Here is a 13,007-nt window from a genome sequence, read left to right on the forward strand (position 1 = left end):
TTGAGCTACTTTATGCGCAAAAGTGTCAAAAACGCTTAAAAACCCTTAAAATCGCAACTTAACACGTAATTTCTAGCATATGACTACGATTTAAAATTATAACCACTTCAACACAATAATATATATGCCAAATAGTGTTGTGTGACAAGTTCGTGCAAAACAAACCAAGTTTGAGCTACTTTATGCACGAAAGTGCAATAACGCTTAAAAACCCATAAAATAGCAACTTACAACCTAATTTCTAGCACAAGACTATGATTTACAATTTTAACCACTTCAAAACAATAATATATACCAAAAAATATTGCATGCCAAGTTTCGTGCAAAACAAACCAAGTTTGAGTTACTTTATGCACAAAAGTGCGAAAAACGCTTAAAAACCCTTAAAATCACGACTTAACACGTGATTTCTAGCATATGACTATGATTTACAATCCTAACCACTTCAACACAATAAAATATACCAAATACAAGTATCATGCAAAACAAACCAAGTTTGAGGTACTTTATACGCGTAAGTGCCAAAAACGCTTAAATACCCACCAAATCGCAACTTGCCAATTAATTTCTAGCATATGACTATAATTTTAATTTTTAACTACTCAAGACAATAATATATAGCAAATAGTGTTGTGAGCCAAGTTTCGTGCAAAACAAACCAAGTTTGAGCTACTTTATGCGCAAAAGTGCTAAAAACGCTTAATAACCATTAAAATATTAACTTAACACGAAAATTCTAGCATTGGACTATGATTTAAAATTCTAACCACGTCAACACACTAATATATAGCAAATAGTGTTGCGTGCCAAGTTTCGTGTAAAACAAACCAAGTTTGATCTTCTTTATGCGCAAAAGTGCCAAAAACGCTTAAAAACCCTTAAAATTGCAACTTAACACGTAATTTCTAGCATATGACTATGATTTAAAATTATAACCACTTCAACACAATAATATATATGCCAATAGTGTTGTGTGACAAGTTCGTGCAAAACAAACCAAGTTTGAGCTACTTTATGCACGAAAGTGCAATAACGCTTAAAAACCCATAAAATCGCAACTTACAACCTAATTTCTAGCACAAGACTATGATTTACAACTTTAACCACTTCAAAACAATAATATATACCAAATAATGTTAAGTGCCAAGTTTCGTGCAAAACAAACCAAGTTTGAGTTACTTTATGCGCAAAAGTGCCAAAAACGCATAAAAACCCTTAAAATCGCGACTTAACACGTAATTTCTAGCATATGACTATGATTTACTATCCTAACCAATTCAACACAATAACATATACGACATAGTGTTGTGTGCCAAGTATCGTGCAAAACAAACCAAGTTTGAGGTACTTTATCCGCGAAAGTGCCAAAAACGCTTAAATACCCACCAAATCGCAACTTGCCAACTAATTTCTAGCATATGACTATAATTTTAAATTTTAACTACTTCAAGACAATAATATATAGCAAATAGTGTTGTGAGCCAAGTTTCGTGCAAAACAAACCAAGTTTGAGCTACTTTATGCGCAAAAGTGCTAAAAAACGCTTAATAACCATTAAAATATTAACTTAACACGAAAATTATAGCATTCGACTATGATTTAAAATTCTAACCACGTCAACACACTAATATATACAAAATAGTGTTGTGTGCCAAATTTCATGCAAAACAAACGCAGTTCGAACTACTTTAATGCGCGAAAATGCCAAAAACGCTTAAAAACCCATAAAATCACAACTTACGAACTAATTTCTAGCATATGACTATGATTTTCAATTCTAAGCACTTCAACACAATAATATATACCAAATAGTGTTGTGTCTTAAGTTTTGTGCAAAACAAACCAAGTTTGAGCAACTTTATGCGCGAAAGTGCCAAAAAGGCTTAAAAACCCATAAAATCGCAACTTACGATCTAATTTCTAACATATGACAATAATTTAAAGATCTAACCACTTAAACACAATAATATATAGCAAATAGTGTTGTGTGCCAAGTTTCGTGCAAAACAATCCAAGTATGAGCTACTTCATGTGCAAAAGTTCCAAAAACGGATAAAAACCCTTAAAATAGCAACTTAACACGTAATTTCTAGCATATGAATACAATTTACAATTCTAACCTCTTCAACACAATAATATATACCAAATAGTGTTGTGTGCCAAGTATCGTGCAAAACAAACCAAATTTGAGCTACTTTATGCGAGAAAGTACCAAAAATGCTTAAAAACCCATCAAAACCAACTTACCAACTAATTTCTAGCACACGACTAAGATTTTCAATTCTAACTACTTCAACACAATAATATATAGCAAATAGTGTTGCGTGCCAAGTTTCGTGTAAAACAAACCAAATTTGATCTTCTTTTTGCGCAAAAGTGCCAAAAACGCTTAAAAATCCTTAAAATTGCAACTTAACACGTAATTTCTAGCATATGACTATGATTTAAAATTCTAACCACTTCAACACAATAATATATATGCCAAATAGTGTTGTGTGCCAAGTTTCGTGCAACACAAACCAAGTTTGAGCTACTTTATGCGTGAAAGTGACAAAAACGCTTAAAAACCCTTAAAATCGCAGCTTAACACGAAATTTGTACCATATGACTATGATTTACATTTATAACCACTTCAACACAATAATATAAATGCCAAATAGTGTTGGTTGCCATGTTTTGTGCAAAACAAACCAAGTTTGATCTTCTTTATGCGCAAAACTGCCAAAAACGCTTAAAAACCTTTAAAATTGCAACTTAACACGTAATTTCTAGCATATGACTATGATTTAAAATTATAACCACTTCAACACAATAATATATATGCCAATAGTGTTGTGTGACAAGTTCGTGCAAAACAAACCAAGTTTGAGTTACTTTATGCGTAAAAGTGCCAAAAACGCTTAAAAACCCTTAAAATCGCGACTTAACACGTAATTTCTAGCATATGACTAAGATTTACAATCCTAACCACTTCAACACAATAACATATACCAAATAGTGTTGTGTGCCAAGTATCGTGCAAAAAAAACCAAGTTTGAGGTACTTTATACGCGAAAGTGCCAAAAACGCTTAAATACCCACCAAATCGCAACTTGCCAACTAATTTCTAGCATATGACTATAATTTTCAATTTTAACTACTTTAAGACAATAATATATAGCAAATAGTGTTGTGAGCCAAGTTTCGTGCAAAACAAACCAAGTTTGAGCTACTTTATGCGCAAAAGTGCTAAAAACGCTTAATAACCATTAAAATATTAACTTAACACGAAAATTCTAGCATTGGACAATGATTTAAAATTCTAACCACGTCAACACACTAATATATATACCAAATAGTGTTGTGTGCCAAATTTCATGCAAAACAAACGCAGTTCGAACTACTTTATGCGCGAAAATGCCAAAAACGCTTAAAAACCCATAAAATCACAACTTACCAACTAATTTCTAGCATATGACTATGATTTTCAATTCTAACCACTGCAAAAACATAATATATAGCAAATAGTGTTGTGTGGCAAGTTTTGTGCAAAACAATCCAAGTTTGAGCAACTTTATGCGCGAAAGTGCCAAAAACGCTTAAAAACCCATAAAATCGCAACATACGATATATTTGTAACATATGACAATGATTTAAAGATCTAACCACTTAAACACAATAATATATACCAAATAGTGTTGTGTGCCAAGTTTCGTGCAAAACAATCCAAGTTTGAGTACTTCATGTGCAAAAGTTCCAAAAACGGATAAAAACCCTTAAAATAGCAACTTAACACGTAATTTCTAGCATATGAATACAATTTACAATTCTAACCTCTTCAACACAATAATATATACCAAATAGTGTTATGTGCCAAGTATCGTGCAAAACAAACCAAATTTGAGCCACTTTGTGCGAGAAAGTACCAAAAATGCTTAAAAACCCATCAAAACGCAACTTACCAACTAATTTCTAGCACACGACTAAGATTTTAAATTCTAACCACTTCAACACAATAACATATAACAAATAGTGTTGCGTGCCAAGTTTCGTTTAAAACAAACCAAGTTTGATCTTCTTTATGCGCATAAGTGCCAAAAACGCTTAAAAACCCTTAAAATTGCAACTTAACACGTAATTTCTAGCATTTGACTATGATTTAAAATTCTAACCACTTCAACACAATAATATATATGCCAAATAGTGTTGTATGCCAAGTTCCGTGCAACACAAACCAAGTTTGAGCTACTTTATGCGCGAAAGTGCCAAACACGCTTAAAAACCCATAAAATCGCAACTGACAACCTAATTTCTAGCACATGACTATGATTTACAATTTTAACCACTTAAAAACTATAATATATACCAAATAATCTTGCGTTCCAAGTTTTGTGAGAAACAAACCAAGTTTGGGCTACTTTATACGCAAAAGTGTCAAAAACGCTTAAAACATTTAAAATCGCAACTTAACACGTAATTTCTAGCATATGACAATGATTTAAAATGCTTACCACTTCAACACAATAATATATACCAAATATTGTAGTGTGCAAAGTATCGTGCAAAACAAACCAAGTTTGAGCTATTTTATGTGCGAAAGTGCCAAAAATGCTTAAAAACCCATTAAATTGCAACTTACCAACTAATTCCTAGCATATGACAATAATTTACCAATATATCCACTTAAACAGAATAATATATATCAAATGGTGTTGTGTGCAATGTTTTGTGCAAAACAAACCACATTCGAGCTACTTTATGCGCAAAAGTGTCAAAAACGCTTAAAAACCCTTAAAATCGCAACTTAACACGTAATTTCTAGCATATGACTATGATTTAAAATTATAACCACTTCAACACAATAATATATAGCAAATAGTGTTGCGTGCCAAGTTTCGTGTAAAACAAACCAAGTTTGATCTTCTTTATGCGCAAAAGTGCCAAAAACGCTTAAAAACCCTTAAAATCACGACTTAACACGTGATTTCTAGCATATGACTGTGATTTACATTCCTAACCACTTCAACACAATAAAATATACCAAATAGTGTTGTGTGCCAAGTATCGTGCAAAACAAACCAAGTTTGAGGTACTTTATACGCGAAAGTGCCAAAAACGCTTAAATACCCACCAAATCGCAACTTGCCAAGTAATTTCTAGCATATGACTATAATTTTAATTTTTAATTACTCAAGACAATAATATATAGCAAATAGTGTTGTGAGCCAAGTTTCGTGCAAAACAAACCAAGTTTGAGCTACTTTATGCGCAAAAGTGCTAAAAACGCTTAATAACCATTAAAATATTAACTTAACACGAAAATTCTAGCATTGGACTATGATTTAAAATTCTAACCACGTCAACACACTAATATATATATATCAAATAGTGTTGTGTGCCAAATTTCATGCAGATCGAACTATTTTATGCGCGAAAGTGCCAAAAACGCTTAAAAACCCATAAAATCGCAACATACGATATAATTTCTAACATATGACAATGATTTAAAGATCTAACCACTTAAAACACAATAATATATACCAAATAGTGTTGTGTGCCAAGTTTCGTGCAAAGTAATCCAAGTTTTAGATACTTCATGTGCAAAAGTTCCAAAAACGGATTAAAAACCCTTAAAATAGCAACTTAACACTTAATTTCTAGCATATGAATACAATTTACAATTCTAACCTCTTCAACACAATCATATATACCAAATAGTGTTGTGTGCCAAGTATCGTGCAAAACAAACCAAATTTGAGCTACTTTATGCGAGAAAGTACCAAAAATGCTTAAAAACCCATCAAAACGCAACTTACCAACTAATTTCTAGCACACGACTAAGATTTTAAATTCTAACCACTTCAACACAATAATATATAACAAATAGTGTTGCGTGCCAAGTTTCGTTTAAAACAAACCAAGTTTGATCGTCTTTATGCGCAAAAGTGCCAAAAACGCTTAAAAACCCTTAAAATTGCAACTTAACACGTAATTTCTAGCATTTGACTATGATTTAAAATTCTAACCACTTCAACACAATAATATATATGCCAAATAGTGTTGTATGCCAAGTTCCGTGCAACACAAACCAAGTTTGAGCTACTTTATGCGCGAAAAGTGCCAAACACGCTTAAAAACCCATAAAATCGCAACTGACAACCTAATTTCTAGCACATGACTATGATTTACAATTTTAACCACTTAAAAACTATAATATATACCAAATAATCTTGCGTTCCAAGTTTTGTGAGAAACAAACCAAGTTTGGGCTACTTTATACGCAAAAGTGTCAAAAACGCTTAAAACCTTTAAAATCGCAACTTAACACGTAATTTCTAGCATATGACAATGATTTAAAATGCTTACCACTTCAACACAATAATATATACCAAATATTGTAGTGTGCAAAGTATCGTGCAAAACAAACCAAGTTTGAGCTACTTTATGTGCGAAAGTGCCAAAATTGCTTAAAAACCCATTAAATTGCAACTTACCAACTAAATCCTAGCATATGACAATAATTTACCAATATATCCAATTAAATAGAATAATATATATCAAATGGTGTTGTGTGCAATGTTTTGTGCAAAACAAACCACATTCGAGCTACTTTATGCGCAAAAGTGTCAAAAACGCTTAAAAACCCTTAAAATCGCAACTTAACACGTAATTTCTAGCATATGACTATGATTTAAAATTATAACCACTTCAACACAATAATATATAGCAAATAGTGTTGCGTGCCAAGTTTCGTGTAAAACAAACCAAGTTTGATCTTCTTTATGCGCAAAAGCGCCAAAAACGCTTAAAAACCCTTAAAATCACGACTTAACACGTGATTTCTAGCATATGACTATGATTTACAATCCTAACCACTTCAACACAATAAAATATACCAAATAGTGTTGTGTGCCAAGTATCGTGCAAAACAAACCAAGTTTGAGGTACTTTATACGCGAAAGTGCCAAAAACGTTTAAATACCCACCAAATCGCAACTAGCCAAGTAATTTCTAGCATATGACTATAATTTTAATTTTTAATTACTCAAGACAATAATATATAGCAAATAGTGTTGTGAGCCAAGTTTCGTGCAAAACAAACCAAGTTTGAGCTACTTTATGCGCAAAAGTGCTAAAAACGCTTAATAACCATTAAAATATTAACTTAACACGAAAATTCTTGCATTGGACTATGATTTAAAATTCTAACCACGTCAACACACTAATATATATATATATCGTATAGTGTTGTGTGCCAAATTTCATGCAGATCGAACTACTTAATGCGCGAAAGTGCCAAAAACGCTTTAAAACCCATAAAATCGCAACATACGATATAATTTGTAACATATGACAATGATTTAAAGATCTAACCACTTAAACACAATAATATATACCAAATAGTGTTGTGTGCCAAGTTTCGTGCAAAGTAATCCAAGTTTGAGCTACTTCATGTGCAAAAGTTCCAAAAACGGATTAAAACCCTTAAAATAGCAACTTAACACTTAATTTCTAGCATATGAATACAATTTCAATTCTAACCTCTTCAACAAAATAATATATACCAAATATTGTTGTGTGCCAAGTATCGTGCAAAACAAACCAAATTTGAGCTACTTTATGCGAGAAAGTACCAAAAATGCTTAAAAACCCATCTAAACGCAACTTACCAACTAATTTCTAGCACACGACTAAGATTTTCAATTCTAACCACTTCAACACAATAATATATAGCAAATAGTGTTGCGTGCCAAGTTTCGTGTAAAACAAACCAAGTTTGATCTTTTTTATGCGCAAAAGTGCCAAAAACGCTTAAAAACCCTTAAAATTGCAACTTAACACGTAATTTCTAGCATATGAGTATGATTTAAAATTATAACCACTTCAACACAATAATATATATGCCAATAGTGTTGTGTGACAAGTTCGTGCAAAACAAACCAAGTTTGAGCTACTTTATGCACGAAAGTGCAATAACACTTAAAAACCCATAAAATCGCAACTTACAACCTAATTTCTAGCACAAGACTATGATTTACAATTTTAACCACTTCAAAACAATAATATATACCAAATAATGTTGCGTGCCAAGTTTCGTGCAAAACAAACCAAGTTTGAGTTACTTTATGAGCAAAAGTGCCAAAAACGCTTAATAACCATTAAAATATTAACTTAACACAAAAATTCTAGCATTGGACCATGATTTAAAATTCTAAGCACGTCAACACACTAATATATATACCAAATAGTGTTGTGTGCCAAATTTCGTGCAAAACAAACGCAGTTCGAACTACTTTATGCGCGAAAGTGCCAAAAACGCTTAAAAACCCATAAAATCACAACTTACCAACTAATTTCTAGCATATGACTATGATTTTCAATTCTAACCACTTCAACACAATAATATATACGAAATAGTGTTGTGTGCCAAGTATCGTGCAAAACAAACCATGTTTGAGCTACTTTATGCGCGAAAGTGCTAAAAACGCTTTAAAACCCATCAAATTGCAACTTACCAACTAATTTCTATCATATGACTATGCTTTTCAATTCTAACGACTACAACAACATAATATAAAGCAAATAGTGTTGTGTGCCAAGTTTCATGCAAAAGAAACCAAGTTTGAGCAACTTTATGCGCGAAAGTGCCAAAAACGCTTAAAAACCCATAAAATCGCAACTTACGATCTAATTTCTAACATATGACAATGATTTAAAGATCTAACCACTTAAACACAATAATATAAACCAAATAGTGTTGTGTGCGAAGTTTCGTGCAAAACAATCCAAGTTTGAGCTACTTCATGTGCAAAAGTTCCAAAAACGGATAAAAACCCTTAAAAATGCAACTTAACACGTAATTTCTAGCATATGAATACAATTTACAATTCTAACCTCTTCAACACAATAATATATACCAAATAGTGTTGTGTGCCAAGTATCGTGCAAAACAAACCAAATTTGAGCGACTTTATGCGAGAAAGTAGCAAAAATGCTTAAAAACCCATCAAAACGCAACTTACCAACTAATTTCGAGCACACGACTAAGATTTTCAATTCTAACCACTTCAACACAATAATATATAGCAAATATTATTGCGTGCCAAGTTTCGTGTAAAACAAACCAAGTTTGATCTTCTTTATGCGCAAAAGTGCCAAAAACGATTAAAAACCCTTAAAATTGCAACTTAACACGTAATTTCTAGCATTTGACTATGATTTAAAATTCTAACCACTTCAACACAATAATATATATGCCAAATAGTGTTGTGTGCCAAGTTTCGTACAAAACTAACCAAGTTTGAGCTACTTTATGCGCGAAAGTGCCAAACACGGTTAAAAACCCATAAAATCGCAACTGACAACCTAATTTCTAGCACATGACTATGATTTACAATTTTAACCACTTAAAAACTATAATATATACCAAATAATCTTGCGTTCCAAGTTTTGTGAGAAACAAACCAAGTTTGGGCTACTTTATACGCAAAAGTGTCAAAAACGCTTAAAACCTATAAAATCGCCACTTAACACGTAATTTCTAGCATATGACAATGATTTAAAATGCTTACCACTTCAACACAATAATAGATACCAAATATTGTAGTGTGCAAAGTATCGTGCAGAACAAACCAAGTTTGAGCTAGTTTATGTGCGAAAGTGCCAAAAATGCTTAAAAACCCATCAAATTGCAACTTACCAACTAATTCCTAGCATATGACAATAATTTACTAATCTATCCACTTAAACAGAATAATATATATCAAATGGTGTTGTGTGCAATGTTTTGTGCAAAACAAACCACATTCGAGCTACTTTATGCGCAAAAGTGTCAAAAACGCTTAAAAACCCTTAAAATCGCAACTTAACACGTAATTTCTTGCATATGACTATGATTTAAAATTATAACCACTTCAACACAATAATATATAGCAAATAGTGTTGCGTGCCAAGTTTCGTGCAAAACAAACCAAGTTTGATCTTCTTTATGCGCAAAAGTGCCAAAAACGCTTAAAAACCCTTAAAATCACGACTTAACACGTGATTTCTAGCATATGACTATGATTTACAATCCTAACCACTTCAACACAATAAAATATACCAAATAGTGTTGTGTGCCAAGTATCGTGCAAAACAAACCAAGTTTGAGGTACTTTATACGCGAAAGTGCCAAATTCGCTTAAATACCCACCAAATCGCAACTTGCCAAATAATTTCAAGCATATGACTATAATTTTAATTTTTAATTACTCAAGACAATAATATATAGCAAATAGTGTTGTGAGCCAAGTTTCGTGCAAAACAAACCAAGTTTGAGCTACTTTATGCGCAAAAGTGCTAAAAACGCTTAATAACCATTAAAATATTAACTTAACACGAAAATTCTAGCATTGGACTATGATTTAAAATTCTAACCACGTCAACACACTAATATATATATATCAAATAGTGTTGTGTGCCAAATTTCATGCAGATCGAACTACTTTATGCGCGAAAGTGCCAAAAACGCTTAAAAACCCATAAAATCGCAACTTACGATATAATTTCTAACATATGACAATGATTTAAAGATATAACCTCTTAAACACAATAATATATACCAAATAGTGTTGTGTGCCAAGTTTCGTGAAAAGTAATCCAAGTTTGAGCTACTTCATGTGCAAAAGTTCCAAAAACGGATTAAAACCATTAAAATAGCAACTTAACACTTAATTTCTAGCATATGAATACAATTTACAATTCTAACCTCTTCAACACAATAATATATACCAAATATTGTTGTGTGCCAAGTATCGTGCAAAACAAACCAAATTTGAGCTACTTTATGCGAGAAAGTACCAAAAATGCTTAAAAACCCATCTAAACGCAACTTACCAACTAATTTCTAGCACACGACTAAGATTTTCAATTCTAACCACTTCAACACAATAATATATAGCAAATAGTGTTGCGTGCCAAGTTTCGTGTAAAACAAACCAAGTTTGATCTTTTTTATGCGCAAAAGTGCCAAAAACGCTTAAAAACCCTTAAAATTGCAACTTAACACGTAATTTCTAGCATATGACTATGATTTAAAATTATAACCACTTCAACACAATAATATATATGCCAATAGTGTTGTGTGACAAGTTCGTGCAAAACAAACCAAGTTTGAGCTACTTTATGCACGAAAGTGCAATAACGCTTAAAAACCCATAAAATCGCAACTTACAACCTAATTTCTAGCACAAGACTATGATTTACAATTTTAACCACTTCAAAACAATAATATATACCAAATAATGTTACGTGCCAAGTTTCGTGCAAAACAAACCAAGTTTGAGTTACTTTATGCGCAAAAGTGCCAAAAACGCTTAAAAATCCTTAAAATCACGACTTAACACGTGATTTCTAGCATATGACTATGATTTACAATCCTAACCACTTAAACACAATAAAATATACCAAATAGTGTTGTGTGCCAAGTATCGTCCAAAACAAACCAAGTTTGAGGTACTTTATATGCGAAAGTGCCAAAAACGCTTAAATACCCACCAAATCGCAACTTGACAATTAATTTCTAGCATATGACTATAATTTTAATTTTTAACTACTCAAGACAATAATATATAGCAAATAGTGTTGTGAGCCAAGTTTCGTGCAAAACAAACCAAGTTTGAGCTACTTTATGCGCAAAAGTGCTAAAAACGCTTAATAACCATTAAAATATTAACTTAACACGAAAATTCTAGCATTGGACTATGATTTAAAATTCTAACCACGTCAACACACTAATATATATATATATCAAATAGTGTTGTGTGCCATTTCATGCAAAACAAACGCAGATCGAACTACTTTATGCGCGAAAGTGCCAAAAACGCTTAAAAACCCATAAAATCGCAACTTACGATATAATTTCTAACATATGACAATGATTTAAAGATCTAACCACTTAAACACAATAATATATACCAAATAGTGTTGTGTGCCATGTTTCGTGCAAAGTAATCCAAGTTTGAGCTACTTCATGTGCAAAAGTTCCAAAAACGGATTAAAACCCTTAAAATAGCAACTTAACACTTAATTTCTAGCATATGAATACAATTTACAATTCTAACCTCTTCAACACAATAATATATACCAAATATTGTTGTGTGCCAAGTATCGTGCAAAACAAACCAAATTTGAGCTACTTTATGCGAGAAAGTACCAAAAATGCTTAAAAACCCATCTAAACGCAACTTACCAACTAATTTCTAGCACACGACTAAGATTTTCAATTCTAACCACTTCAACACAATAATATATAGCAAATAGTGTTGCGTGCCAAGTTTCGTGTAAAACAAACCAAGTTTGATCTTTTTTATGCGCAAAAGTGCCAAAAACGCTTAAAAACCCTTAAAATTGCAACTTAACACGTAATTTCTAGCATATGACTATGATTTAAAATTATAACCACTTCAACACAATAATATATATGCCAATAGTGTTGTGTGACAAGTTCGTGCAAAACAAACCAAGTTTGAGCTACTTTATGCACGAAAGTGCAATAACACTTAAAAACCCATAAAATCGCAACTTACAACCTAATTTCTAGCACAAGACTATGATTTACAATTTTAACCACTTCAAAACAATAATATATACCAAATAATGTTACGTGCCAAGTTTCGTGCAAAACAAACCAAGTTTGAGTTACTTTATGCGCAAAAGTGCCAAAAACGCTTAAAAATCCTTAAAATCACGACTTAACACGTGATTTCTAGCATATGACTATGATTTACAATCCTAACCACTTAAACACAATAAAATATACCAAATAGTGTTGTGTGCCAAGTATCGTCCAAAACAAACCAAGTTTGAGGTACTTTATATGCGAAAGTGCCAAAAACGCTTAAATACCCACCAAATCGCAACTTGACAATTAATTTCTAGCATATGACTATAATTTTAATTTTTAACTACTCAAGACAATAATATATAGCAAATAGTGTTGTGAGCCAAGTTTCGTGCAAAACAAACCAAGTTTGAGCTACTTTATGCGC

Source organism: Amaranthus tricolor, chromosome 16 (genome assembly GCF_026212465.1).
Source record: "Amaranthus tricolor cultivar Red isolate AtriRed21 chromosome 16, ASM2621246v1, whole genome shotgun sequence".
In the NCBI taxonomy this organism is placed as follows: domain Eukaryota; kingdom Viridiplantae; phylum Streptophyta; class Magnoliopsida; order Caryophyllales; family Amaranthaceae; genus Amaranthus; species Amaranthus tricolor.